General features: G+C 45.0%; 1 protein-coding gene across 1 annotated transcript in view; it reads right to left on the reverse strand.

The window, feature by feature from the left end:
• CFAP47 (cilia and flagella associated protein 47) overlaps positions 1-27,001 on the reverse strand; it is a 2,734,468-nt gene that overhangs the window by 2,175,934 nt on the left and 531,533 nt on the right. The window lies entirely within an intron of this gene.

Consider the following 27,001-nt stretch of genomic DNA (forward strand, 5'->3'; position numbering starts at 1 on the left):
TGTTCCATGCCAATCTCAGTTAAAGGCAAGTCTAAAAAAATGTCAGTTTTAATAGTTTCCTAAACTTCTAGAAGTTGGGCTCCACTCACAGGTTAAGTTCAAAGCAATTCCACAGTTTTTGTCCTTGCACTCTTCAGGGATCTGCCACCAAATTTCATCCTCTTGAAGAATCAATGGTTGATTCAGTGGGCAGATCTTGAGCAAAGATATCTGGTGAGGATGTAGGGAGGCTTCAGCTCCTATAGATATGTAGGATCTGTGTCTAGTATACTTTATTGATGATGCACAAGACTTTGAATATTATCTTAGCCTCTAGCAGGAGTCAGTGGGGATAGTTAAGGGCTGGCTTATTGTGATCCCACCAACAGGGGTTGATACACCGTCTAGCTAGAGGAAAGAGAAACAGTAGTGCACTGAGCTCAGAATGTCCAACCTCTAGAATCTCTTAGTGCCAGTTATGCACAAGAAACCTGCTTTCTTACATTGGAATATTTCATCTAAGCACACTCAGGTACATGCATCAATCTCGGCATTTGCGATTCCTTAATTGCTATTTTTAAGGAATCGCAATTAAGGAATTGCAAATGCCTATGCATTAAGAAATCGCTAAATAAATTGCGATTTTTTTAAATTCCTTAATAGCGATTAGCATTTTGCGAATCGCAATTAAGGAATCCCTTCCCATTCATTCCTATGGGCCTAGAGGTCCATAGGAATGAATGGGAAGACAATCTCAATTTGCGATTCGCAATTAGCTAATCGCAAATTGAGATTGCGATTTCAAGGGTGCAGGGGTGTCCAAAGGACACCCTGTTGCACCCCTGAAATCAAACAATGCACATATGTTGTGTACACACATGCCCTAAGGGCATGTGTGTGCACAACATGAAAGTAAAAAAAATGCACAAATTGGCATATTTCTAACATTTCGCAAAATTACCATGAGGTCCAACCTCATGGTAATTTTTTCTCTCTAATTGCGATATCGCAGTTTTTTAAAGTTTCATGCATTGCTTTTAAGGAATCGCAAAATTGTGATTCCTTAAAAGCAATCGCACTTTAATAAATCGCAAAAATAGCGATTTCTTCACTTTTAGGATGATGCATCCTAAATAGTGATTTAGGAATCGCAAACGGCCGAATTTTGCGATTCGCACCGTTTGCGATTCCTAAATCGCTTGATGCATGTGCCTGACTGTGCTTTCAGTAGTATTCCTTGGTCAATTTTTCAAGTGTAAGTGGATTCATATATTAGGTCATACATTTTGAATCTCACCTGGCACTGCTCACGCAGATAAGCTAGGCGGTATATGTAGATGTTGAAAAGATGACAAGAGAAGAGACTTGTGGAACACCATACCATATTGGATGTGTCGATGATTTGCTTCTACCTTTTATGGCTGCATTTGGCAGAGCATGCCAGCTGCACTGTACAGTGCAGGTTGGAGCTCAAGCATTTCCAGAATTTTTGCGTTGTCAGCTGTATCATAGGCTGTGGAAAGCTGAAGGAGAGTCGGGTCAACTTTCTTATTCTTATTCAGGAAACAAGAAGCACTTCATTTATATTAGCCCTTGCTATTTGGGTGCCCCTTCCACACTGGATTCCACAATGGTTTTTCACTTTTTCAATGATTTTTTTAGGAGAAAAAATAGTTTGGAGATATACTGGTAAATGTCCAGTATTTCCAAATCAGATATGAAGAAAGTGTGATTATAGCATTGTTTATGTTCTAGGGAGAAATTCTGGAAAAAGGCAAAGAATGAAAGTCGGCCATGTCTGCTGCATGAGGGGTAATAGTTTTTTGAGGCAATCAGCTGAACATACTTGTGTCTTGAGGGATATGTTTAGGGTCTCAATGGCTTCCTAAGGTTGGAACAAACCGAAGCAGATTTTAGTGAAGAGAACAGAAGGGGAGAGGGTGAGATTCTCCAAGGTTGCAGATGATGAACTCCGTGGTTTTGGTAGCAATGTTTAAAAAACATAAATATCCAATGGAGGCCACCTTGGATTCAAGATAGAGGATGATTTTAGAGGAACAATTGAGTATTGCAAGTGGTGTAAGGCAATGGCTTAGACTTGGGACATTTTGAGATTGAGTATCGTTAATTAGCAAGACTATATAAAACTTTCTAAAAACCGCAAGAAATAAAAATTTGGGAGGCCAATCTCAGACCCTTTATTTGTGGAAAGGAATAATCTTGTTGATCAATCGGGATGGCAGTGACATGGAATATACAGATGTTAAGTTCACCCTTCCCATCTTTAACCTTTTCAATTCTCCAGTATACAGACATATGTTAACTAAATATTCCATCAGTAGAGAAAACTGTAAAGGTTATGTTGGCTCCCCAGTCTGGTTTGTCTGTGGAGATTTATTTGACACAGCTAGGTGACCACCAGCCATGACTCTAGAACTGAACTCCAATCACTAGCTTTCATCATCTTGGACATCCCATTTCACAACACCTGATCTGGTCAGCTCCCTGGTGAAGAAGCCAACTCAATCTAACCCCTTCTCAGTATACTATGAAGCAGCCACGGTCGGTAGTGGGTGTACCTGCAGGGCGGTGACGTGGGGAGGGGGAGGGACAGGGTCGGGGGTAGTAATATATGGATTACGGAGCTTTACATGTAAGAAACATAAATAAATAAAAGGAATTCGTTGTGCGCACTGCATCGCATTTGGGGATGCAGTGCATGCAACGAAATTAGTTTTATTTATTTATATGTTTACTTACCTGTAAAGCTCCATAATCCATAGATTACTACCCCCCAACTTGCCCCTCCCCCTCCGAACGTCACCGCCCTGCAGGTACACCCACTACCGACCGCGGCTGCAATGAAGTAAGGACTGCTAGTTCTGTCCCACCAAATGGGCTTTCCACAAGCTTAATTATTTTTCTGGTTTTGTTATGCACTTTCTTTCCTTTGACTAACTGGATTCATCGGGCTGCAGCAGTAGTGATCAAAATGAAGCAAGCTTTTGTTACCGCTGCCCCAGTGATGTCTTCCAGCCATACTGTACCCTAAAAACGTGTAGTAGGAAAGAGGAACAGAAGAATTTACTGTAGTAGAACCAAATATATCCTGCTTGGTTCACCATCTTTGGTGGGCCCCATACAGCACCCTGGGATATAAGTGGAGTTCTCTGTACAGTGAGAATGTGAAAAATGTTACTCAGTCCAAGACTGATAGCTTGATATCATACAAGTATAAAAGAGAAGGACTAATATCATGAATAATATAGCATTCATTAAAACTTTTTAAAGAAACCTCAAAAAGTTAACATTAAGAAGTGAACAGCAAATGTCTAACAGACCGTAATATTCTCAAGTTGAGTATCCTCTAGACGGGATCAACCTTTGTTAATTGGTCCTTTTCAGCTAAATCTACATAGTACCTAGGGACAAGAAATGTTGGAAGGACATTGCGTGCAGCATTCGAATACACAGTATAAGCTTGTGTTAGGTGATGATAAACATACAAGGCTGCTTTGTCTGGAGCATTTCGTCCAGTCAAGACGCAGAAAGAAAAGGTTTCATTTTAATATCGTGTTTATGCAGTAAAGCCTCTGAGACTTAACCTTAACGTCTGCTTAATTAAACTGAAAATTCACAAGACTTTCATGGCTGGCCCCATGGAGATCTTTTTGTCGGGTCTTGTTAGTTTTGACAGCTCGGCCCTACCGCACACAATTCAATAATGAGAACATCACACAAACCCTGCAACAATATAATTATTTATAAGCTGTGACCAGTACCTTAAATGAAGCACTGAGCATGTTCAGAGGCAACCCAAAAATGCAAATCACAATATTTTCCGTTGTTATTATTATTATTATAATTTTTTTATAAATAAAAAAAAGGTAGTCCGTGTTTACTTCTGTGTGGAGTTTAAACCCATTCCATGATTGGAAAACAAAAGAAAACATTACACATACGACTCTACAGATAATACTGCAATCAAACCTTCCCTAATTCCAACACTGTAACTACATGTTTGATTACATGAACAGTTATGTGCAGATAGCTTCACAAAATATACCTAGCTACATCCAAACTTGTTACCTGAATTAACTGGGAAGTGCTGTTCTTTGTAATGAAACACTAGTGGCCAGATGTAGGTAAATACCATTTACCGATCCTAAAATACCGAATTTTACTGATTCAGTATTTTAGAATCGGTAAATGGTATGTAGGTATTAATTCTGTAATTTTTACAGAATCTGTAAAATTCGGTAAATACCGATTCGGAATTTGGGAATACCGATTCGGTAAATCCCGAATCAGTAAGGGGGTGAAGACCTACAAGGGTGGCAGGGTGTCACATTGACACCCTGTTGCACCCCTGAATAGTGCATGGGTGCACATGTGACACACATACAGGCCCTAAGGGCATGTTTGTCTGCCACATGGCACTGTTAAAAAAACACAAAATTACTTTTTTAACGGTTTTCGTTATTTACCACCAACTTGTAGTTGGTGGTAAATAACGAATCCTTACAGGTGAAGAGCACTCACTTGAGTGCTTCCTACATTTCAGATTCGGTAATTTACCGAATCGGTATTTAAGAATTCAGTAATTTACAGAATTCTTAAATACCGATTCCGTAAATTACAGAATCTGAAATGTAGCCACCTACTGGCAGATGCATCAACGTAGCCTTTTGCTATTCCTAAATAGCGATTTTTAAGGAATCGCTATTTAGGAATAGCAAAAGCCTATGCATGTAGGAATCGCTATTAAAATAGTGATTCCTAAACATTCCTTAATTGCTACTCGCAAATTGCTAGTCGCAATTAAGGAATGCTGTCCCATTCATTCCTATGGGCCTACAGGCCCATAGGAATGAATTGGAGATTGCATGAGCAATTTGCGAGTACCAGTAGGTACTCGCAAATTGCTCATGCAATTTCAAGGGTGCAAGGGTGTCAAAATGACACCCTGTTGCACCCCTGAAATCGATCGGTGCACAAATGTTGCACACACATGCGCTAAGGGCATGTGTGTGCACAACATGAAACTTTGAAAAATGCACAAAAGTGCTTTTTTCAAAGTTTTAGCAAATTACCATGAAGTTCAACTTCATGGTAATTTGCTACTCTTATTAGCGAATTCGCTATTTTTTTTACTTTCATGCATTGCATTTAAGGAATCTCAATTTGGGATTCCTTAAATGCAATCGCAATTTAGGGAATCTCAATTTAGAGATTCCTTAAATTGCGATTTTTGCATTTGGGATGATGCATCCCAAATGCAAAAATACCGGGAGCAAAGGGGAGCTTTCTGAGAATCTGCCCCTTTGCTCCCGGTATTTACTTTGATGCATATGCCTGCTACATCCCAAATGCCTAATACCGGTCTGTAACGGCCGAAATTCGGTAATTTCGGCCGTTACCGACCGGTATTAGGGTTCCTACATCTGGCCTTAGATGTCTATCGCCAACTTATTTAAAAGCCTGTGTTTTGTTTCTAAAATATACACAACTTGTGATTTAAATATTTTTAAAACAAAGATCTAAAAAGTGGATTATGGGCAATGTAGTGTCTGTAGCTATACTATATCACTGTATTGGTTTGTTTACTGGCTGTACGGAAAAGGTATTAGTTGGGGGGGGGGGCAGCTATTCTAATGATCCCTTCAAGGGACGAAGGTCGCGAGAAAAAAGCTATTTTCTCATGAGTTCAGTGTATGGCGTTCTACCAGACGCATGCAACTATCAAACAACTTTCAAGCATTGTGTTCCTTGGTGCTATGCTGTTTATTTTCTTATTTTACTTAATTGCATACCTGCACGAAGGAGCACTGACAAAGCCAATTGCTTTATATTTTGACTGGCTAAAAGACTTTACCAAGTTTCACTAACACAAAGCACCAATACCAGCAGTGCAAACTTCGATCTAAAACCACAAACTGGTACAACACAGACAGCAGCAGTGTAAGGTTCCTTCAGGCAAGTGTAAGTAACTGACACCTTATGTGCAGTGGAAATTCAAGCCTACTTTGACCCAGAGAATAGTTTCCCAGGTAACCGTGAAATATGGAAAATATGTCATGTGCCCTGTGAAATATGGTTTTCAAATTCATAATGACAGACCTCCAAATTAGGCTGCAAAGCTATAGCACTGCTGACGTCACAAAGAATAGATGGCACCAAGAACCAACATTATGCAGCAAGGTGATCTTTATTATGCAGCATTTTCTGGAAGTATAATTTGTATCCATTTCTACTAAAACAATGTTTTCATGGTATTTGATAATTATATAAGGGTTAACATATATATTTGTCCATCCACATGATCTTGTTGAGAAACTGAAGGACCAAAATTGACTTGAGCACACACTCTCTCCTCAGCACTAAGAAGTAACAGTAGTGGCACAATTTGCCTTTCTATGCCTCAAACTCTCTTAATCCCCCTTTCGCCAGTAATTTTTTTACCTCTTTGGCAAGGATAGAGGCATGTTTTGCCTGTTCTGACCAAAGACAAGAGCAAAAGCAACAAGAATAAGAGGAACAGGAGGTTGGGTTGATAGAAAAGGGAAAGTGTAAAACGGCATGCAAAACCCACTGGTCTGACGTACTTGCATGTCAAGTGGGCAGACAAAAATGTGTTCTTTTACTTACCGGCTGCAAATTACCCTCAAAATGAGAATCATAGTAGGTTGGTTGAAGTCGCAGCAGATGAAGAGGACAACTGAACTTGAGGGTAGCTATGGCCTCTGTCATCATTATGCCCCTGGAGCCAAGAAAAGGGTAGGTGGGATGCTGAATAAGCTCCAATGGCTGGTCTAGCTTTATATTTAACCCCAGGAGTAACCTTCAAATGTCTAGTATTGTTGGGGGAACTGTCGAACCAAAGATAGTAAATCCAAAGGAACTTCTTTTTTTTAACTGCTCCAAGGCTTAATCTGCCTTGTTCTCAAACAGCCTGGAGCCATCAAAAATTACATTAATAAAACACATCTGCAAGTCCCCAGAAAAGCCTGTGGCACGCATCCCGGTGTGAGTGTAAATCCCTATATTAGTGCACATGGCACTACCTCAGTCTGTGATGCCAAGGCCAGCTTACAAAATGTGCATCCTGACCATCGTGGATCATCTTAGCAAAGGTATTGACCTCTGACATCTTCTCAGCAATCCTGCTGTGTGGGAGATACTGGAGGTAACAGGAGGGGTAGTTGGCCTCCAAGGACATCCTTGGGGGCCAACTACCCCTCCTGTTGCCTCCAGTAAGTCCCAACAGCGGTATTTCCTAGAGGTTTCCAGGGGCCACGCCCCCTTTCTCCATCACTCTGCAAACGCAGCTCCTGGCACATTAATGGTTGGGGAATTAAGTCCACCTTACTCCTGAGGGACCTTGGGGCCAAGAAGCCCTCCTGGTACCTCATGTAAGTTCTACACAGTGGGATTCCTGAGAGCAGGTCAGAGGCCCTGCCCCCTGTCAGGGACTGTCCGGGACTATGTGGGGAACACAGTCAGGGACTTGGGCAAGGACTGGGCACTGGGTAGAAAACTTACACAGGAAGAGGAGTACAGCACTGCCCAGGATCATACAGGGAGTCAGAGGAGAAAGAGGGATCCAAATGGGGAAGCCTGTACAAGTGAACAAGATGGGTAAGACTTAGAAAGGAAGGGCACTCACAAAGCAATTTAGCATTCAGAATAACTACACCCAGGACGAATGCGCGAGACATATATATGAAACAACATTAACAATAAAGGGGGGTGGGGGGTAAAGCACTCAGGAGCTCCACACGGGAAGACTGAAGCTCAGTAAGATTCTTACCCTCAATTGCTGTTACGGATACTGACTGCAAATACCCACATGTAGGATATGGATGCAAAGGCAGGGTCTGTGGAGCTGATACCTATGGTGATGTTATAAATGTAACTCAAAGACAATACTCACAGTGAACAAGAAACACCGCCTAGGTAGCCAACTGTTCCTATGGATCCTGGTGATCAAACAGGAACGCGCAAGGCAGTAACAGCAAAGGGGTAGAACTAAACACAAGCACAATAGAAAAGGAGCTAGCAAGGAGGAGTGCTTAACAGGAAAGGACGGAAATGACAGGTCACAAGCAGGTAACACACATACAAGGCAACAGAAGCAAAACAGCAGAATAGAAAGACAGCAAACTAGGAACTGGAATCAAGGAATTTGGAAGAAAGGCAGGGACTGGACAGGGATATACAGAAGGGGAGGCTACAAGGGTATACTAGAATAGTGCAGGTTAAGGCATCAAGAAAACAAAATAGCATAGAAGGCAGTGCGGGGGCAGGAACAAGAATTAAGCTAAGGCTCGAGTCAAGGTAGCACTGCAGACAGTGCTGATTCAAGAACAGGAAATTACTAAAGCTTCAGGAGTGAAGGCAGCACTGCAGGCAGTGCTGGTTCAGGGACAGGGAAATACGAAAGCTTCAGGAGTCAAGGTAGCACTGCAGGGAGTGCTAGTTCAGGTACAGGGAAATTACTAAAGCTTCAGGAGTCAAGGTAGCACTACAAGTGTGCTAGTTCAAGAAACAGGACATAGCTACAGCTCAGGAGTCAAGAGAACACAATAAGCAGTGCAAATCAGGAACAAGAAATAGCTGAAGCCCAGGAACAGGAACAAAGAATAACTATATCTCAGGAACTCAGGAAACAAGAGCACTGCAGGCAGTGCTAATTCAAGCACAAGGAATAGCTATAGCTCAGGAACTCAGGAAACAAGGTAGCACTGAAAACAGTGCTAATTCAGGCGAAGGGAAACTGCTGCAGGTCAGGAACAAAGAATACTAAGGCTCAGGGGTCAGGGTAGCACTGCAGGCAGTGCTAATTCAGGAACAAGGAAAACAGCAGCAGGTCAGGAACAAGGCATAACTAAAGCTCAGGAGCAAGAACAGCAAAAGCTCGGGAGCACTTGAAACAAGGATCAGTCTTACCGGTAAACAGCTACAATGACCAACCTTGGCCTGAAGGGAGCTGGGGCTTAAAAGAGCTCACAGTAATCATATGCATAGGGTGTGAGCAGGCTAGCAGCAGCCAGCCACAGGTGAGCTGAATTCCTTCACCCATCCTTGGTCTGCAGGGGTGGAGACAAAGCAGTGAGCAGGGAATTCTGGGTAATGGAGTTTCAGGCATGAGTAGGCTGGCTTCAAGTATAAGCGGGCTGGCTTTCACAAAACCCGGCATGGACTGGGAATGGATGTCAGTTCTCAATAAGTGTCCAAATGGCTGGAAGTCAGGATATGCATGCAGGGGAGGCTCTGGAAGCTTATTAGAAGACTGGAAGCTTATTAGAAGACTGGAAAGTCCCGACAGGATGCTCCTTTCGGAGCGATAGTGCGCTTTATAAATAACAATATACAAATACAAATACACTATGTGGCCCCCTAGTGGTGGGTATGAGAGCACAGGGAGCGAATCGTGACACCCACTTTCTCCACTACTCTGCAAACATGACAACTACTTAGAAAAACATAGAAATTCACAGAAAAAAACAAAAGTTACAGGGATGTTATAGTTAGGAAATGGAATTTTTAAAAAATGAAATAAATTGAAAAAAACAAAAAGGTTACAGGGACATTAGAGTTAGGCCTTGATTTTACTCACAAAAAAATGGTGAAATTCAGCTATTATAGTTAGTGGACCAACTATAACTTGCGCCCCCGCAATGCACTGCCTATGACCTCACATATTACTTTACTCATGACATTGTCTGTGACATCACTGATGACATCATCCACAAAATCTCTGATGCACCCACTCACATCCCATATAACCTTTCATACACTAAATTCAACTTCCACACTACCATTCTCAACCCCATTCACACACCCTTACTTAAGCCACGCACTGATTCATAGATTAACACACACATCCACTCACTCATCCATACAGCCACTCATACACCCACTCACTAATACAGCCATTGAAATATCCACTCATACATCCACTACAGTCACTCACACACTGAGTCAGTCACCCAAAGAGCTACTCACACAGCAACTTACTCACCAATACAGTCACACACACACCAACTCACTTACTCATACAGATACTAACACATACTCACATATACAGTCACTGACACAAGCACATACTCACCCATACAGACACTCTCATATTCACTCACTCACCCATACAGTTACTCACATACCCTATCACTCACATATATACTACCTTTCACATACTCAGTTACTCACCCATATACCACTGACACATGCACTTACTCACTGATGAAGCCATACACACACTCACTCGCCCATACAGCCCCTCACATAGGCACTCACTAACCCATACAGCCACCAACTCACCCACTCACTCATCCATACAGGCAGCCACACACCCCCTCACACAGACACTCAGACATCCATAAAGGTACTCAGACAACCAATCACTCACCCACACAGAAACTCACGTACCCACTCACACACCCATACATAAAGCCACTTAGAAATCAACTGACAGATAGAGACAGACATTCATACAACCAGTCACCTACCCATACATTCACTGACACACCTAATCACTCACTTATACAGTCAGTAATACACCCAATGAATCATCCAACGAGGCACTCATACACCCTTTGATTCACCAATATACATTGGTATATGTATTTGGCACACAAAAACCTTTTAAAAACACTCACAGTCACTCGATGAGGTCATCAGTGATGTCACTGACCATGTCATGAGTGATGTAATATGTGAGGTCATAAGCAGTGCATTGCGGGGGCTTGAGTTATAGTTAGCTCACTAACTATAATGGCTGAATTTAACTGGTTTTGTACAAGTGTAGTCTAAGCCTAACTATAACGCCACTATAACCTTTGTTTTTTTCAGTGAATATGTATATATTACTAGCAGCCCGCCCCAGCGTTGCCTGGGGCAGAAAGGGGCTGTGGGCAGTACACCCGCTCCCGCCCCGACCCCCTCCCGCACCGACTCCCTCCCGTCCAGACTCACTCGCGCCCCCCTCCCGCCCAGACTCACTCGCACCCCCCTCCCACCCAGACTCACTCGCACCCCCCTCCCGCCCAGACTCACTCGCGCCCCCCTCCCGCCCAGACTCACTCGCGCCCCTACCTCCTCCGAAACTGCTGTCTCCACACCTTTCCTCGGGCCCCGCAAAGATCCCGCAACCTTCGGCAGCTCCGAGCCGCGCGGCAGATGTCAGCGGCAGAGTCACTCTCCGTTCAGTGCGCTCAAGTGCGGACCCTCTGCTCCACCGCACTCGTCGCTCGGACTCTCCAGCCCGGCACTCGGCTCCCCCGTTGTCGGCATCTCGCACACAGCTCACTGCAGAGCCGTAGACATAGAAGAGAGACACAGCCCTGAGAGACTGAAATCGAGGCATTACTGCACTGCCCTCCTCCTTGTCGTCATCACGTCGTGGCCAGCGCTAGGTCCCGGCCGGCGCTACTTTCAGGGGACTACTTTGTTTACAAACGTAATTTTTTTAATTTACTTTTTTTTTTATATATAGCCTATGTCCATCTACACACCCTGACATTTTCATAGATGTATCGGGTGTGTAGATTGGCGCTGTGGTTCCCGAGTTTACCTGGCCAAAAGGTGCAAGTTCTCTCTTTATAATAGTAGTATAGATCTTCACAGAAAGAAAAAAAATAAACCTAAAATGGATGTTATAGTTAGGTGAAAATGTCAGTTAAAACATTCTGTTTTAAATTAACAAAATAACTAAAATTCACCAGATATAGTTATCTCAAATAACTATAGCTCGTGCCATGAAGTAACTATAACTTGCACTCCCGCAATATACACAGTGTTGCCAACAATGATGTAATTTAAGATATTACAGTCATGTTATCAATGATGTCACAGAACATGTCATGAGTGATGTCAAATATGCAGTCATAAGCAGTGCATGGCGAGGCCACAAAATATAGTTACTGTAGGGCACGAGGTATAGTTACTTGAAATACATTTAATTGGTAAACTTCGGTTGTTTTGTTCGTTAAAATAGTATGGCTTAACAGACATTTTTACCTAACTATAATGTCCCTTTAACCTTTGTTTTTTTCAGTGGATTTCTAAGTTTTTTTTAATGTAATGGCAATGAGGATTTTATAAAGCACACATTCATCCAAGGGTATCATGGCGTTAACGCTCAGGAGGGAGAGAGGAGATGATATAGCTGTACCTATATCTTGCGGGCAAATGCTTCCTCAAACAACCAAGTTGGCCTTAGATGAGAGCAGTACCCTGACTGAAGCATATACTCATTTAGCTAGAAACTTCAGAGCTAAACCATGGTGGAAAGCCTTAAAGGCAAGACAGCAGGCTTTAAATTGAATGTGCTGAACTATCACCAGCCAATGAATCAGTTTTAACAGCGAGAGAGTGAGCTCTGTGAGGGACTTTGAACACCAGTCTGCTGGCAACATTCTGCAGTAGTTGTAGTCTCTTTACATCACAGTCTGGTAATCCCTGACACATGCTGCTGGTGTAATCGATTCTCACTCTGATCATACCTGCCATGACTGTTTTCAAGGCACCAAATGAAAAGTAAGGCCTAAGTTTACGCCTGTCTTTAGGAGAAAGTATTCCTTTAGAGACCATTAGACTAAAAGTTTGCAGCTTCAGAGATCATTTATGATCCACTATGATTCATAAACTTTTTGCTACTATATTAGGTGTGAGTAGCAAGCCCATTTCTCTGGGCCAGTAATGATTAGTCCATGCTTCGTGGCGGTCATTAAAAACAACCACTTCTGTTTTTTCCAAGTTTAATTCCAAGAAATTAGTCTTCATCCACCCACAAAATGAAAGGTAGAAATATTAGAACCTGGTTTATTATGCATAATTAGTTAAAATCATTGCAAAAAAGTAAACACTAATTTCATTGTAATTCGGTAATCAATAAAACATGGCTGTCGCTTGCCAATCTAAAAAAAGATGTAATCATTTAAAATCAAGATTTTGCTAAATGTTATGTAATGATCGATGGAAGAGTACTCTTCAGATACATAGCACATTTGAACCACTCAAATAAAGAGTTTGGTGATACGAGAATACAAGGACGTGTCCACAAGATTCAACCAGGCAATTACGGTCTGTCTGCATGTTCGAATGCCCCTTGTATCAAAATACGCTCTTAGGAGGGCTCTCTTTTTGGTTAGAAACTTGGGGCAGACTCGCAGCAGATGAATACTGTCTTCCGTACCTGTGCCACTTAGACAGCAAGTGTTTGTGGTTCCAGGCTGTAGCCAGGGTGGAGAGTAATTCAAAGCAGAAAGGTGACCAAAGTGGAACCTCATAAATGTTGTAATTAAATAAGGAGACCACCCTGCAGAGAGGTAGTTCTGAGGCTTCAGAATTGTCTTCCACTGCCAAGAGCTTCTTCATAGCGCAGTTGATTTACCATTTAAAATACAAAGGGGGTATTGGTAAGGTCCTAGAGAGAATGTATGCCCCAGGTGTTGTTTAAGGTATTATTGGGTGAAGGCTTCAGTTTATGTAAGGTCTTAAGGTAAGCCCCCTTTCAGGTGATTGATTGTTTTATCAATCCCAACTCCATATGGGCAGGGGAGGCTTTCACAGGTAAGATGAAAGTCACCTATATGTTTTTGTTGTGAGAAAAAAATAGACGCAGCTGCAGCCAAAACCGCTGAACAGAATTACATTACATTTGTCAGAAAAGCTAGTTCTTGGTTCAGAAAGTGTACTTTTTGTGATTTGGTATAAACCCTTTTGTTAGCTTTGGCGAAATCAAGGCTCAAAAGCTATGTAAATTTAACGCTTCAGAGGAGCCACTTAGCAGACAGATCTCAAGATGAGATCTGATTGGCGTCCACCAGATCAAGAAAGCTGTGGTTGCAGCCAACATAGGAATTTCGGACGCAGTCACTTGTCCAACATTAAAGTAAAAAAAAGTTATGAAGGGCAGGGTAGAGATCCCCTGGTCTCCTAGACCTGGTGGGGATGTTCCAGAGGACCTGTTCTGGGGCTAAAAACTTCAATTTTTCAATGGAAAAAGGAATGGCGAAAAAGTGTTTTGGGAGCCGTCCTTTTTTTCCTCAGCTCTTGCTTCACGGATCACGCAGAAACTTTCCAGGAAAGAGCTGAGGTGGGTGAGGGGTTTTTTGGAGCATTTCGTGAAGATTTGTCAATGTTATTAGCAAATCAAAAAATGCTTTTCCTATGGAAACATCGTCCTAACTATAACAGCCCAGTGGCAACTATCACAGGGTAATTATACAGAGAGAGGAGGAGGAGGAAGAGGAGTGGGAGGAATAGGAGGAGGAGGAAAGAGAAGAGGTACAAGATCGCGAGAGAGCAAGGAAGTAAACACGAGCACTGTCTGTTGGTTATCAGGTGAAGTTTGTTGGTGAAAATTCCTCTCTAGACAACAAACTCACACTTGACTTCTGGGTGTATGTCACCTACTTTCACATACAGATGGCCATAAGAAACTTTGTCACTAAAAGGAAGGTGCTTGTATTTAGTGATCTCTTTCCTAACTATAACAGCCCAGTGGCAACTATCACAGGGTAATTATACAGAGAGAGGAGGAGGAGGAAGAGGAGTGGGAGGAATAGGAGGAGGAGGAAAGAGAAGAGGTACAAGATCGCGAGAGAGCAAGGAAGTAAACACGAGCACTTGTCTATTGGTTATCAGGTGAAGTTTGTTGGTGAAAATTCCTCTCTAGACAACAAACTCACACTTGACTTCTGGGTGTATGTCACCTACTTTCGCATACAGATGGCCATAAGAAACTTTGTCACTAAAAGGAAGGTGCTTGTATTTAGCGATTTCTTTCTGATCTTTCCTCTTGTCACACAGTTTTCATAACTGGTAAACTAGTTAGAAATTTATAGCAAATCTGTCTTGAATATAGAGCTGGAATATGTCCTTGATTAATTATACTAAGGCCCTTCATCATGACTCAAGCTCATTCTTAAATTGTCCACTCATGAGCTGAATTAAGCGCAGAATATTTTTAGTAAGAATTGCAGTGCCATATCCTGTGTTTGCTAAAGATAGTCACAGCTAAAAGTTAAATCTCAACATTGCACTCCACACTCCACAAAGTATTTAGAATGGAATACACACACTAGCTCAAAAGAGAGTTGTACACAGAGAACTAACAACAATTATACCCCTCCCAGGATCTCCCTTCAGACAGTTCAACATTCCTCATTGTTGTATTGTTGACGGTCCAGTAGTTGGGGTGGGAGGAGCTAGGTGGGCTGAGGGGAAGAGGTGGGGTCAGGAACAGGAAAGGGCAGTTAGAGTAGGGACGGGGACCAAGCAAGAGGTGATAATAAAGAGCTCCTAAGTACAAGTCAGTGTCCACGTGTATATGTGGGTTGGGACACGACAGCTGGCGACGAGGGTGGGATCCAAAGAAACCCCCACCTCACGAGCGCCCCGTCCTGCAGCGTGGAGCGCACTCCGCTGCAACGTGGCCCCTGCGGCGCCGGTAGCGAGCCCCCCAGGAGTGGCCGGATCTCCCCTCACGAGTGGACGAGGGTCGAGAAGGAACACAGCGACACAGCAAGCGAGCGCTGAGGTGTCCTGGAAGCGCTGAATCGGAGCGCATGAAAACGGCTGAAAAGGGCGCCGAAAGAAGAGCGCCAAACACCGACCGCGCTAGACGCGCTGACGAGCGCACAGCGCGCCAACGCCGACAAGGGACCGGAGACCCCCTCCGATGCTGCCCAGGTGAGCCTGATGTGCTGCGCAGGCGGGAGGAGGCGAAAGGAGAGCCCCAGACACGCGCTGCCCCACACAGAAGCCAGCGCTAACCCGACCAGGGACAGCAAAAGCAAGACAGGCAGCAGGCAACACGCGCGACCAGCGCTGGACAAGCAGTCCCTACCTGAACGCGCTGGGAGAGCGGAGGTCGGCCCAGCTCCACTGTGAGTTCCCCAATACTGAATGTGTGTGTGCCCGGAGAGGGAGAGGAACCTCGTGGTGTGCCAGAGGAGGCGGCCATTACAAGGTCAGGCAACCCTAGGGACAAGCCCTGTGAAAACGGAGGGCGGCCATCTTTGAGTCAGGCAGACTCTTTAAACAAGCCCTGGCAACACCAAAAGGACACTATCAAGCGCCACCAACTAGCGAACAGTGCTCGTGGAGCACAGCAACAAACAAGCTTTGGCAAAGAAACAGCAGCAAGGCGCACCGAACAAGCATTGGCATCTACAAATTTACCGACAAACACCAAAAGTGAAGGGAGCGGACGCCCGCCCCTGTGCCCAGAGTCAAGAGTCAGGAGTGAACCCACCTCCTCAGGATGTCCAACAATCGCGCGCAGGATGCTCCCGCTGGAAAGGAGATCAAGGGCACGCATCTGCGAGCGCCAGAACCCCTAACAGTCACGACTGGGAGCAGCATGGGCCTCAAGTGGCAGGAGTGGTTGGAGGATTTTGAGGACTATGTCAAGGGCTCCAGGATCGAGTCCGACGAAGACAAAATAATTACTCTCCGCAATCTAGGAGGGCGCGAGATCAGCAAGATAGTGCGAGAGATCCCGACCACTGATGGCGACACCTATGTCAAGGTAAAGGACATATTGAACAACCGTTTCTTGCACAAACGAAACGTTGATTACGAGAGACACAAGTTTCACCAACAGCACCAGGACAAAGATGAGCCGCTAACGTCTTTCATACACCGGCTAAGGCGTCAGTCCCAATACTGCGACTTCACAAACTTCTCCCCAGACGCGGCCATCAAGTCTCAAATTATCTCGGGGTGCCATTCAGAGTCGCTGAGACGAAGACTACTAAGGAAGCCACAAGAGCTGGCAGAAATCGAGGAGAACTCACGAATATATGATCAAGCTGAAGAAAATGCAGCAGAAATCGAAGTCAAACCCAGCACCAGCCGAGAACATGCCAACCGCGTCTCCGACCGCCGACACGGCCGACAGGCCTACCGAGGCAACCCACGAGACCGATCACGCCGATCCAAATTCTCACCTAGACGCCGGACAGATTACCGGCCCAGAGACTCAGAGAGGAGAGACCGACGACCCGAACGCACAAGACGATGCTACCGGTGCGGGTATGATTACCCTCACATTGACTCGTGCCCTGCCATGGGCCAACGCTGTCGAAAGTGCGGCAGATCCAACCACTTTGAGGTCATGTGTAGCGAGTATCACCGAGAACAACGCAGCGGTGCTGATCGACGCACCAGCCAGCCGAGATCTTCAAGAACAGAAACCAAGCGGCACCACGCCAGAGCCGTTCAGGATGAACCTGCTCACTCCCCAGCGTCATCTCACTCCAGCCGCGAGTCCAGACGGTCCAGATGGGATCGCCGATCCCCTTCGAGAGAATCCAGATCCTCCTCCTCCAGGAGATCGGGCTACACCACCGAGTATGTCAACATCGCTGACAACGACCAGCTCAAACGCTACCCCCGGCTTGACATCATGGTGGGCAATCATGCAGCAAAGTTCGTCATGGACAGCGGTGCCTCTCTCAATTACATATCTGTTGCTGAGCACGAGCGCATGGTTCCCAAGCCTCACCTGCGCTTTGCACCCGTTCGAGTATACACATGGATGGCGAGGAAACCACTCCCATGCCTGGGGAAGTTCGACACCACCCTCACTCACGGCGATATCACCATTCCCGCCGTCATTCACGTTATCAAGGGACCAGACGCCGACTGCCTACTAAGTCTTCCGACTGCTGAGCGCCTACGCCTTGTTCACATTCTCTTCAACATAAACGACAGCTCCAACTATGTCGTGAAGTACCCTGCCCTCTTCAAGGGCTTGGGCAAACTAAAAGGCCGACAAGTACACCTGCATATCAACGAGCGCATCAAGCCCGTTGCTCAACATCCACGGCGAGTGCCGTTTCACCTGCAAGCCGCGGTGGCCCAAGAGCTGCAAGACCTTCTGGATGCCGACATCATAGAACGCACTGAAGGACCCACTCCCTGGGTGTCCCCGGTGGTTGTCGTGCCAAAAAAAGGGACCCCCGAGAAAGTCCGTCTATGCGTAGACATGCGCCTCCCGAATACGGCAATCGAAAGGGAGAGACACCCCGGCCCACACCTAAGCGATATGATTACAGCCCTCAATGGAGCCACGGTCTTTTCCAAGCTAGACCTCAACAAGGGATATCACCAGCTCGAGCTAGATGACAACTCTCGCTCCATCACCACGTTCGCCACACACCTCGGCCTCTTCCGATACAAACGCCTCAGTTTTGGTGTGTCCTCAGCAGCTGAAATTTTCCAAGAGACAATTCGACTTATCATCCACCACATTCCAAATTCTCTCAACTACAGCGATGACATTCTGGTGTATGGCGCCAATCTTCGAGAGCACGACATCGCCCTTGACCGCGTCTGCAGGGCCCTGCTAGACGCAAACCTGACCCTCAATAAGGACAAGTGCGAGTTTCACCAATCGACACTGAAATTCTTTGGACACATTTTCTCATCCAACGGCATGAAACCAGATCCCGACAAGGTGGCTGTGCTCAACAATACCAAGAGCCCTGAGGATGTAAACGATCTGCGCTCCTTCCTTGGGATGGCGAGCTACTGTGCTCGTTACATCCGTGACTACGCCACAATAAGTCATCCTCTGAGACTCCTCACGAAATCCAACCAGCCCTTTGAGTGGACCTCAGACTGCGAGCGTGCCTTCAGAGACATTAAGCGGGCAGTTGAATCATCCGACTGTCTGTCCTACTTCAACCCCAAGCGCAAAACAGAGATCACCGTAGACGCCAGTCCCGTAGGCCTGGGTGCAATCCTGGCTCAATATGACGATGATTCTGACCAACGGAGAATAATCGCCTACGCCAGCCGCAGCCTCACGGACCCGGAAAGGAAGTACTCTCAGCCTGAGAAGGAGAGCCTGGCGGTCGTATGGGCGTGTGAGCACTTCCACATCTTCATCTACGGGAAGCACTTCACGCTCATTACCGACCATCAGGCACTCGTGACAATATACGGTAACCCGAAGAGCAAGATGCCCCCCAGGATTGAGCGGTGGGGCCTCCGGCTGCAGGAATACACCTTTACAATCATTCACAAACCGGGGAAGGGTGACAACCCTGCTGACTACATGTCTCGCCACCCCCGAGACTCTCCAGCACCGACTTCATCCATAGCCGAAGAATACATCCACTTCGTCTCAAACCATGCTCGCCCTCCAGCCATACCAATGGACACCATCCGCGAAGCAACCAACAAAGACGCCGTCCTGCAGATCGTGATGAAGCGAATACTGTCCAACAGGTGGAGACATCATCCGCAAGATGACGAAGAAAACTCCGAGGTCAGAAGTGAACTCCAGGCGTTCCGACACGTTGCTGATGAACTTTCAATCACTGAAGATGGCCTTCTTCTAAGAGACCACCGCCTAGTCATCCCGGCCACCCTCAGACAAGGCGTAGTTGATCTAGCTCACGAAGGTCATCGTGGGGTCGTCTCCACCAAGAGAGCGCTCCGAGAGCGCGTCTGGTTTCCTGCGCTAGACCAGATAGTCGAAGCCACTCTTAAGGACTGTCATCCCTGTCAGCTAACTGGTCCCAGCACGCCACCAGCACCGCTCCAAATGACCCCGCTACCTGACGGTGTATGGCAGGAAGTTGCAATGGATTTCTACGGGCCCCTGCAGTCAGGGAAATATGTGATCGCCATTGTAGATGAATATTCACGGTTTCCAGTGGCTCAATTCATCCCGTCCACCAATGCCGCCTGTACTCTTAAAGTGCTGGAGGAAGTCTTCGCAACCTGGGGTGTTCCCAGAATCATCAAAACGGACAATGGGCCCCCGTTCAACGGGCACGAATTCAGTGACTTCGCGAAACAGATGGACTTCCAACACCGCAGGGTCACCCCGCTCTGGCCACAAGCCAACGGAACTGTCGAACGCTTCATGTCCACCATCAAGAAAACCTTCCAACGGGCCACGGCTGAAAAAAGGGACCTGCAGGCAGCATTGAATGAAGTCCTCTGTGCATACCGAACCACTCCCCACTCCACGACGGGTGTCTGCCCTGCCACTCTCATGCTCGGGAGGACACCCAGAACTCGGATCCCAACCTGGGAAGGTGCACTGAAGAAGCCCCTCTCAGACCATCAGATCGAAGACATGGCTGCAACAGATCGATATCACAAAGAAAAGATGAAGGAACATGCGGATCTTAAACGGAGGGCCCGATCCCCTTCTCTCAAGGAGGGCGACAGAGTCCTTGTCAAACAAGAACAGCGCCAGAAAACTGACTGTCGTTTCAGAAACGAACCCCTTACAGTGGTGCAGCAGAAAGGCACAATGGTGACTGCAGAGTCAGAGAACAGGCGGGTCACTCGGAACGCTTCCCACTTTAAGAAATGCCCTCCTGAGAAGCGTGACTGCACGCCCCCTGCCTCCGTGCCGGAGAGCGCTGAGCACCCTGAGGCAAGCGCGCCTGACTCGGCACCCCGCCCGGAACCAGACCCCGTGGTCGAGACTGCTGTGACCACCTCGGGTCGCCCACGACGCCAGGTACAGCCTCCAAAAAGACTGATTGTTGAAATGGACTAAGTTCACTTTGCTATTTTGTTAAGAAGGGGGGAGATGTTGTATTGTTGACGGTCCAGTAGTTGGGGTGGGAGGAGCTAGGTGGGCTGAGGGGAAGAGGTGGGGTCAGGAACAGGAAAGGGCAGTTAGAGTAGGGACGGGGACCAAGCAAGAGGTGATAATAAAGAGCTCCTATGGTTGGAATCTTAAAAAGAAGCAAGACAGAGGTCAGTTCTGACTTGGCAAGTGGCACAGGGAGTCTGCTGTTCTGTTCTCCTCCTGTATATCGATTAGTGACAGGAATAGCCGTCAGAGTGAAAAGTTCAGGAAAGCAGTCTTGTCATGTGGTTCTCCCAGGAGAAATACAAGCAGCACCATTATATAAATGGTTGAACGAAAGCAATCCCGCCCAGAGTCCTAGGAAATGGGAGGGTCACATGTCTTAGGAGAAGTGCTTCATTTATCTACTCCTTCAATAAGAGCAGAAAGGCGGACCTAAAGGAGTAGAGACTCAGTAGACCTTCCTGATGTAAGTCATGCATTGATGATATTCAATGAGAGAACAGTGTAGGCAGTGTTGCTGAATCAGTTTTCCACTTTCTCCAAAAGATCTGTACAACCCCAAATTCAACTTAAAAGGTCACTGGTGTTGACACTGTTTGACATAAATGCTGGAAGGCCATTGTGTTATCATATTGGATAAAAACAAAAATATTGATGCACTAGAAAGAGACATACCCACACATCTGGTAGAAAATAATATATTTCACACATCCTCTTTTCTCTTTATTATCACTATGAGCACACATTTAAATATTTGCATTCAGAATGTGCATTGTTAAAGCACCTCTTATATTTGATTTAATTTTTAATATTTGTCATGCTGGTTTATCAATACTAAAAATAGGGTTTACATCACTACTTTCTTGTCAATTAAGGCCACATGTACTTGGGTTGCATTTTGCGATTTTCTAATAGCTGAGTTTTGTGATTCAATATTATTAGGAAATCGCAAACACCGATGTACTAATGTGTCCTTGACACATTTAGCGATTCCTAATGAGGTCGCATTTGACCAACCTCATTACTATTCATGATGTAGGTAACATTGCGAACCTTCGAGAATTGCAAAAAACACAGGGATGGTGGCCTGCTGGGGTCAGCGGACCACGTCTGTGTTTGCTTTACAATAAAGCAATTTTGTTTTAAAATCAAGCCTGTTTTCCTTAAAGTAAAATGGGATGTATTTCAAATAGATAAAATGAAAACATTTTCTTTTCTTTTTTGAAGAGCAGGCAGTGGTCCGTGGGACCACTGCCAGTTCTTAAAAAATGCTTTTGTAACCATTCACAAAGGAGGGACCCCTAATTACCGTTTGCGAATGGGTTACCCCTTACTTGCAGTAGGCTGTAACATGCAAATGTTTTGCACCCGTATTCCAGGCGCAAAACATTTGTACATAGCACCATGTGTCGCTATAAGGAAGGGACACCCTTAACGTACCACTTCCAAATACTAAATCGCGTACCCATTTTGCGATTTGCTAATAGGTAACTGAATCATAAAAAAGGGCCTTCGTACATAGAAAAAGGTTTTTCACCAGTTGCAAATGGCACAATTCTGCAAATCGAGCAGTTTGCGAACGAGAAAAAGCTACAAACATGTGGCCCCTGCTTCACTAATGGCATTGTCGTAGGGGGGGAGGGCGCCGTCATTGTTTTTAAAATCTTTTACATTAAATAAATGTCTGTCTAAAATACTGATATAATGTTAAGTTGGACCGACATCGAAATCCCTACAGCGCTGCCTGAGCAAGATGAGCTCCTTGAGCCCGTCGGAAGCATCTGTCCTTCCGCCTGCTGCCTCCGACCGCCACACATCATAATGCGGTGATCGGATTTGCAGCACCAGATGTCAGTCGGCCTGCAACTGACGGCCCGTCGATTGTGATCCGACCCAGGCGCGCAACACCCATTGAACTCACCGGGCTTCAGCCCCCCCCGTCGTGTGTGGCAGCCCGGGATGAGACAGATCGCGGGCACACACAGAGCTGCACCCGAACGTTTAACAGGTCTTTAAAAGACCATTTGCATGGTAATTAGGCCTTCCAGTTGTTTCACCCCTTCTAAGAGCGCCTGCGGCACCACTCTGCATACTGATTAAAGGTTCAGCCCCCCCCCCGAAATTTTTTCTTAGCCCCCCCAACATTTGGCTCTAGTTGCGCCTCTGATCCGACCGACATTATAAGGAGGCCCTACGTTTGGAGGCACACTTAAAAATTAATTTGCTCCCGGAAGATTGCTATGCATTCCTATCCTAGAAGTCCAGGGCTCCTGGAGAGTTATTGGACAAGCAAAATCATCTGTTCTGCCTCTGTGCCCCGGGCTCAGAGCCTATTGGCCTTCGAGTGAAAATAAGTGATTTAATACTCCTAATATTATGATCTTCTATGAGATCAAAGTACTCCCTCCAAAAGTGGGGTTAAACCCGCCTGGTATTTCGAAATAGATCGGGTGGCACTCGATGATGAAGCATGCCACATTGTAATTATGTGGGTGAGAGTCCTTTAAAAAAATAAAACAGGAGTGTTTCTCTGTCTCTTGGACCCCTGGATTCTGACCAAGAGGAATTAAGAAGAGGTCACCTCTCTTTTGGTTGACTCATGCAAGTTATTGACTACTTTAGACACACGGGCTACTGCAAAAAGTATTTTACCAAACATTTTCTTTTACTATTTTCGTTTCTTGCTTACTGTTATCACTTGTCGACCTATATATTTACTTTACATTCTGTTAAAAAAAAGGGTTGTGTATTTAATAGAAGACAGGAATATTGTCAATTTTATTTATGCCATTTTTATTTCTCCTCTTTTCCTACGTTCTCACGTGTCAGCAATTAATCGTGTTACACATATGCACCGTGGGGGTAGAGCGAAGAGAGCTGATAAACACATCAACAATTATTTTTAAATGATTGCAGGCTGAGAGTGTGTTTGTCTAATGCCTCGTGTTATGCTGACAAATACCTCAGACAATCACTGCGCCATTCAGCCCCTTCAGCGATAATGACTAGACCGCTAATATCTTCTCGTCTCTAATGTTAAGTGCCAAGCTCATCATCGCTAGTTATACAGCTGCTCCGGCGCGGGTTTGACGTCGGTGCCATACAAGGAAGCAAACTCGTCTCGAGCGGTAGATAAAGTGGCTAATTGTGGAACCTTTAAGGGTTATTGTGGTCAGGAGAATGAGGCCGAGATAGAAAAGCCTCGAGCTCGGCCACTGAACGCAATAATAATCAGCGGAGAGGAGATGAGGCGTAGTGGCTGGAGCTGCTGACCTCAGAATACGGTGAAGCGGGTTCGAATCCCTGCTTCGTTCGAACATTCTACGGTTCGGTCGGAGCAGATCGCTTAATTTCCTCATGACTAAAAAATTGGAAAACGTGTAGTAGAGTCTTTCATGTTGCAAAATGTGCCCTATGACAAAAATGTATATATGAAGCATGTGAGTCTTATTTTAACGAATTTAATTCGTACCATAATTAAATGTGCCAAGAAGGCAACATGCCTTTGCAAGGAATGAAGAGGACAGTGCGAGATATTTAAAGATTTTGGAAAAAAAGCATGCGCATATTTGGAATGACGTACCTAACGCCCAGTTATGGCACAAGAGGGTTACATCCAGCAGCAAGATACCGTCTTTGAACTAGGCTGTGATTTATAACCTGGCCCTTGGCTTTCATTTCCATACGGTATTGTGATCTGTCTTTTCTTGTCGCAGTAATGTCGCGTTCAAGACGCCAGCTGACAACGCTTCCTCTGCAGAATCGCATTAATGCGGCGTTTCGACGATCTTCGTGTCATGGCCCTGGGGATCTCGGCGACCTGCTTTCATACTCCAGTCCGCTTCTGAACACACTGTGCCTTATGGTAATGAGGGCAACTTTAACTGCCTAAAAACGCAATCCCGAAAATAAAAAAAACACTGTCCTACTTTTATTTTAGAATGGGTGTCATGGTAAAGGAGAGTACGCGAACCGACTTTCTACCACAGAGTTTAAGAGCATTCTGAAGTCGTGCCTTGGCCCCTGCATTTCAAAGTTTACAACCGTCTGCCTATAAAAAACTTTTAATTCACTGGCATGGCTATTATGCACACACACTCAGGGACATATCAGCAAGCGACTTTTCGCCACTTTATCAGCACTTTTCGTCCGAAAAGCGGCGATTTAATTATCGCACTATTATCAAGGCAGCATGTAGCGCTAGTTTACTTGCGTTAGCAGCCGCTTTGTTAACGCTTTGCATGTCATCGATAATTATCGCTAATGGCATGCAAAGTGGGCGTTCCTTACAATGACTGCATGAAAAAACGACACAAGCACAACTTGGCACGATTTACAATGCAGCACCAGCGATAAATAAAGTAGCGCTAACCACGAGTATCGCAGGTATTGTACGCCTGATCAAAATTTGACTAAACCATCCTTACAATGGGAGGTGGATTCTAAGTTTAAGTCCACACTGGTGTATTAGCGAGATTTTCAATTATCGCCGAAAATCATCGCAGGATTCATCCCGCTATCGCTGCCCTACGCCACAATCGCTGGATTTCACATCGCCTCTGCGCAACGCGTTGATGATACGCTGCTACAGGGCGAGAAAATCCAGCGATAGACGGCGATATTAAAAAACGCGCTAAGCGCGATTTGCGATACTTATCGCATATTATTGATGATATGCCCTCCAGTCTTGTACGTAACAGCAAACTAGCCTTTAGCCGAGTTATACCAGTAGTTAAAGCACATCTACTAGAATTCTAAACCTATAACAAGGAAAGCAGAGTCCCTTTTCTATTGCTGTTGTGTTGGTCTGGAAACCACAAATAACAGTGGCAATACGGAAAGTTAAATAGGACCATTTGGGATATTGGCACAAAGTATTGTTAAGAAAGTACTTTCTATAAAGTCCAAACACAACTTTCTATGAAGTTATGAGAATGCAGCGGTACAGGAGAATGGTTGGTATTTGCTATGCACATGGTTTTCTACATGCTATGAAGCAGACATGTCCAACAAGGAAATCAAGAATAGGTGAGGTTTCTTCTTAAAAGTTGTCACAATTAAAATCAGTATGTGAACCTTATAGGAATGTAAGAGGAGAAGTCTGAGAAGACTCCAATAAAATTATCACACTTCTTCTGTTTCTAACATGCTTAGGAAGAAACACATATATATGGAATCTGAGAGAATATTGCCAATGCATGAATAGAAAGAAGCTTACAATTTACTTATATTTTTGCAATTCACGTAGGTATGAGCTAGGTCTCCAAATGTTTTTGAGAATCCGGCCCAAGGGAACAGACTGAATTGCCGTGTCCACAAAATAATTTTTACATACTCACTAATACTGGATGAGCGTGTCTGCGTAAATTCAGAATCTGTTATGTTGGGAATTGAAAGCTATACCCTACCAGCAATATTTATACCATGGTCAGCGACGGCTCGTGGAGGGAGTTACGGTGGGGCAGGAGGGCGGGGAGGGGGAGGGGCAGGGCGGAGGTTGCAAAAAACCGGCATATGGATAATTGCAGGTAAGTAAACAATTGAATTAATAAAACGAATTTCGTAGTGCGCCTTGCATCGCAAAATGCAATGCAGTGCGAGCTACGAAATTCGTTTTATTAATTAAATTGTTTACTTACCTGCAATTATCCATATGCCGGTTTTTACCAACCTCCGCCCTGCCCCTCCCCCTCCCCGCCCTCCTGCCCCGCCCCTCCCCTTCCCCGCCCTCCTGCCCCACCGTAACTCCCTCCACGAGCCGTCGCTGACCATGGTGCAAATAAGAAATCGTCCTGACTGTGTGTGTGTGTGGGGGGGGGGGGGGGGCAAAGGAGGGTTATTTTAATTTAGTTCCTCTCTTACAGCTTTGTCTGTCCCAGCCACGTTTTCCAGTAAAGACTCATAAAATGCAGGATTTGAATATAAAAATAGGGAGTTTAAAATGTGTCTCTATCCGTATATGAAAAATTGCTAGTCAGCTGTAATTTCAAGAAGGTTGCTACCCATTTCTTGTATCAGATTGCTTTGGTAGAATTTCAGGACAGAAAATAAATTGGAATAACTCTGAAGTCTTACCTATTACACCTTTCTATTTTCTCAATAGACTTTAAAAAAATCGTGAATGAAATATTCTTAAGAGGGTATGATATCTTGGTATTGTCTTACAATGTAATGTTAAGAATATACTTAGGAAAAATCTAGATAGTGCCTTTGCAAGGAATAAAGAGCACAGTGCGAGATAGGAGAGACTGCTATTAAACTGAAAGGCAACATTAACACAATTAGAGCATCTGGTTTGCCCTAGATCTTGTATGTTTTACACACTCTTCCACTCTCAGTCTCCTCTAGTTTATTAAAAAGAATTGATTTACTGATAAAGTACATTTGAGGAGGCGAACAGAAAAAATCTGAAGTGGTCCAAAATGTATTCTGAAAGGTAAATAC

Source organism: Lissotriton vulgaris, chromosome 8 (genome assembly GCF_964263255.1).
Source record: "Lissotriton vulgaris chromosome 8, aLisVul1.2, whole genome shotgun sequence".
Taxonomy (NCBI): Eukaryota; Metazoa; Chordata; class Amphibia; order Caudata; family Salamandridae; genus Lissotriton; species Lissotriton vulgaris.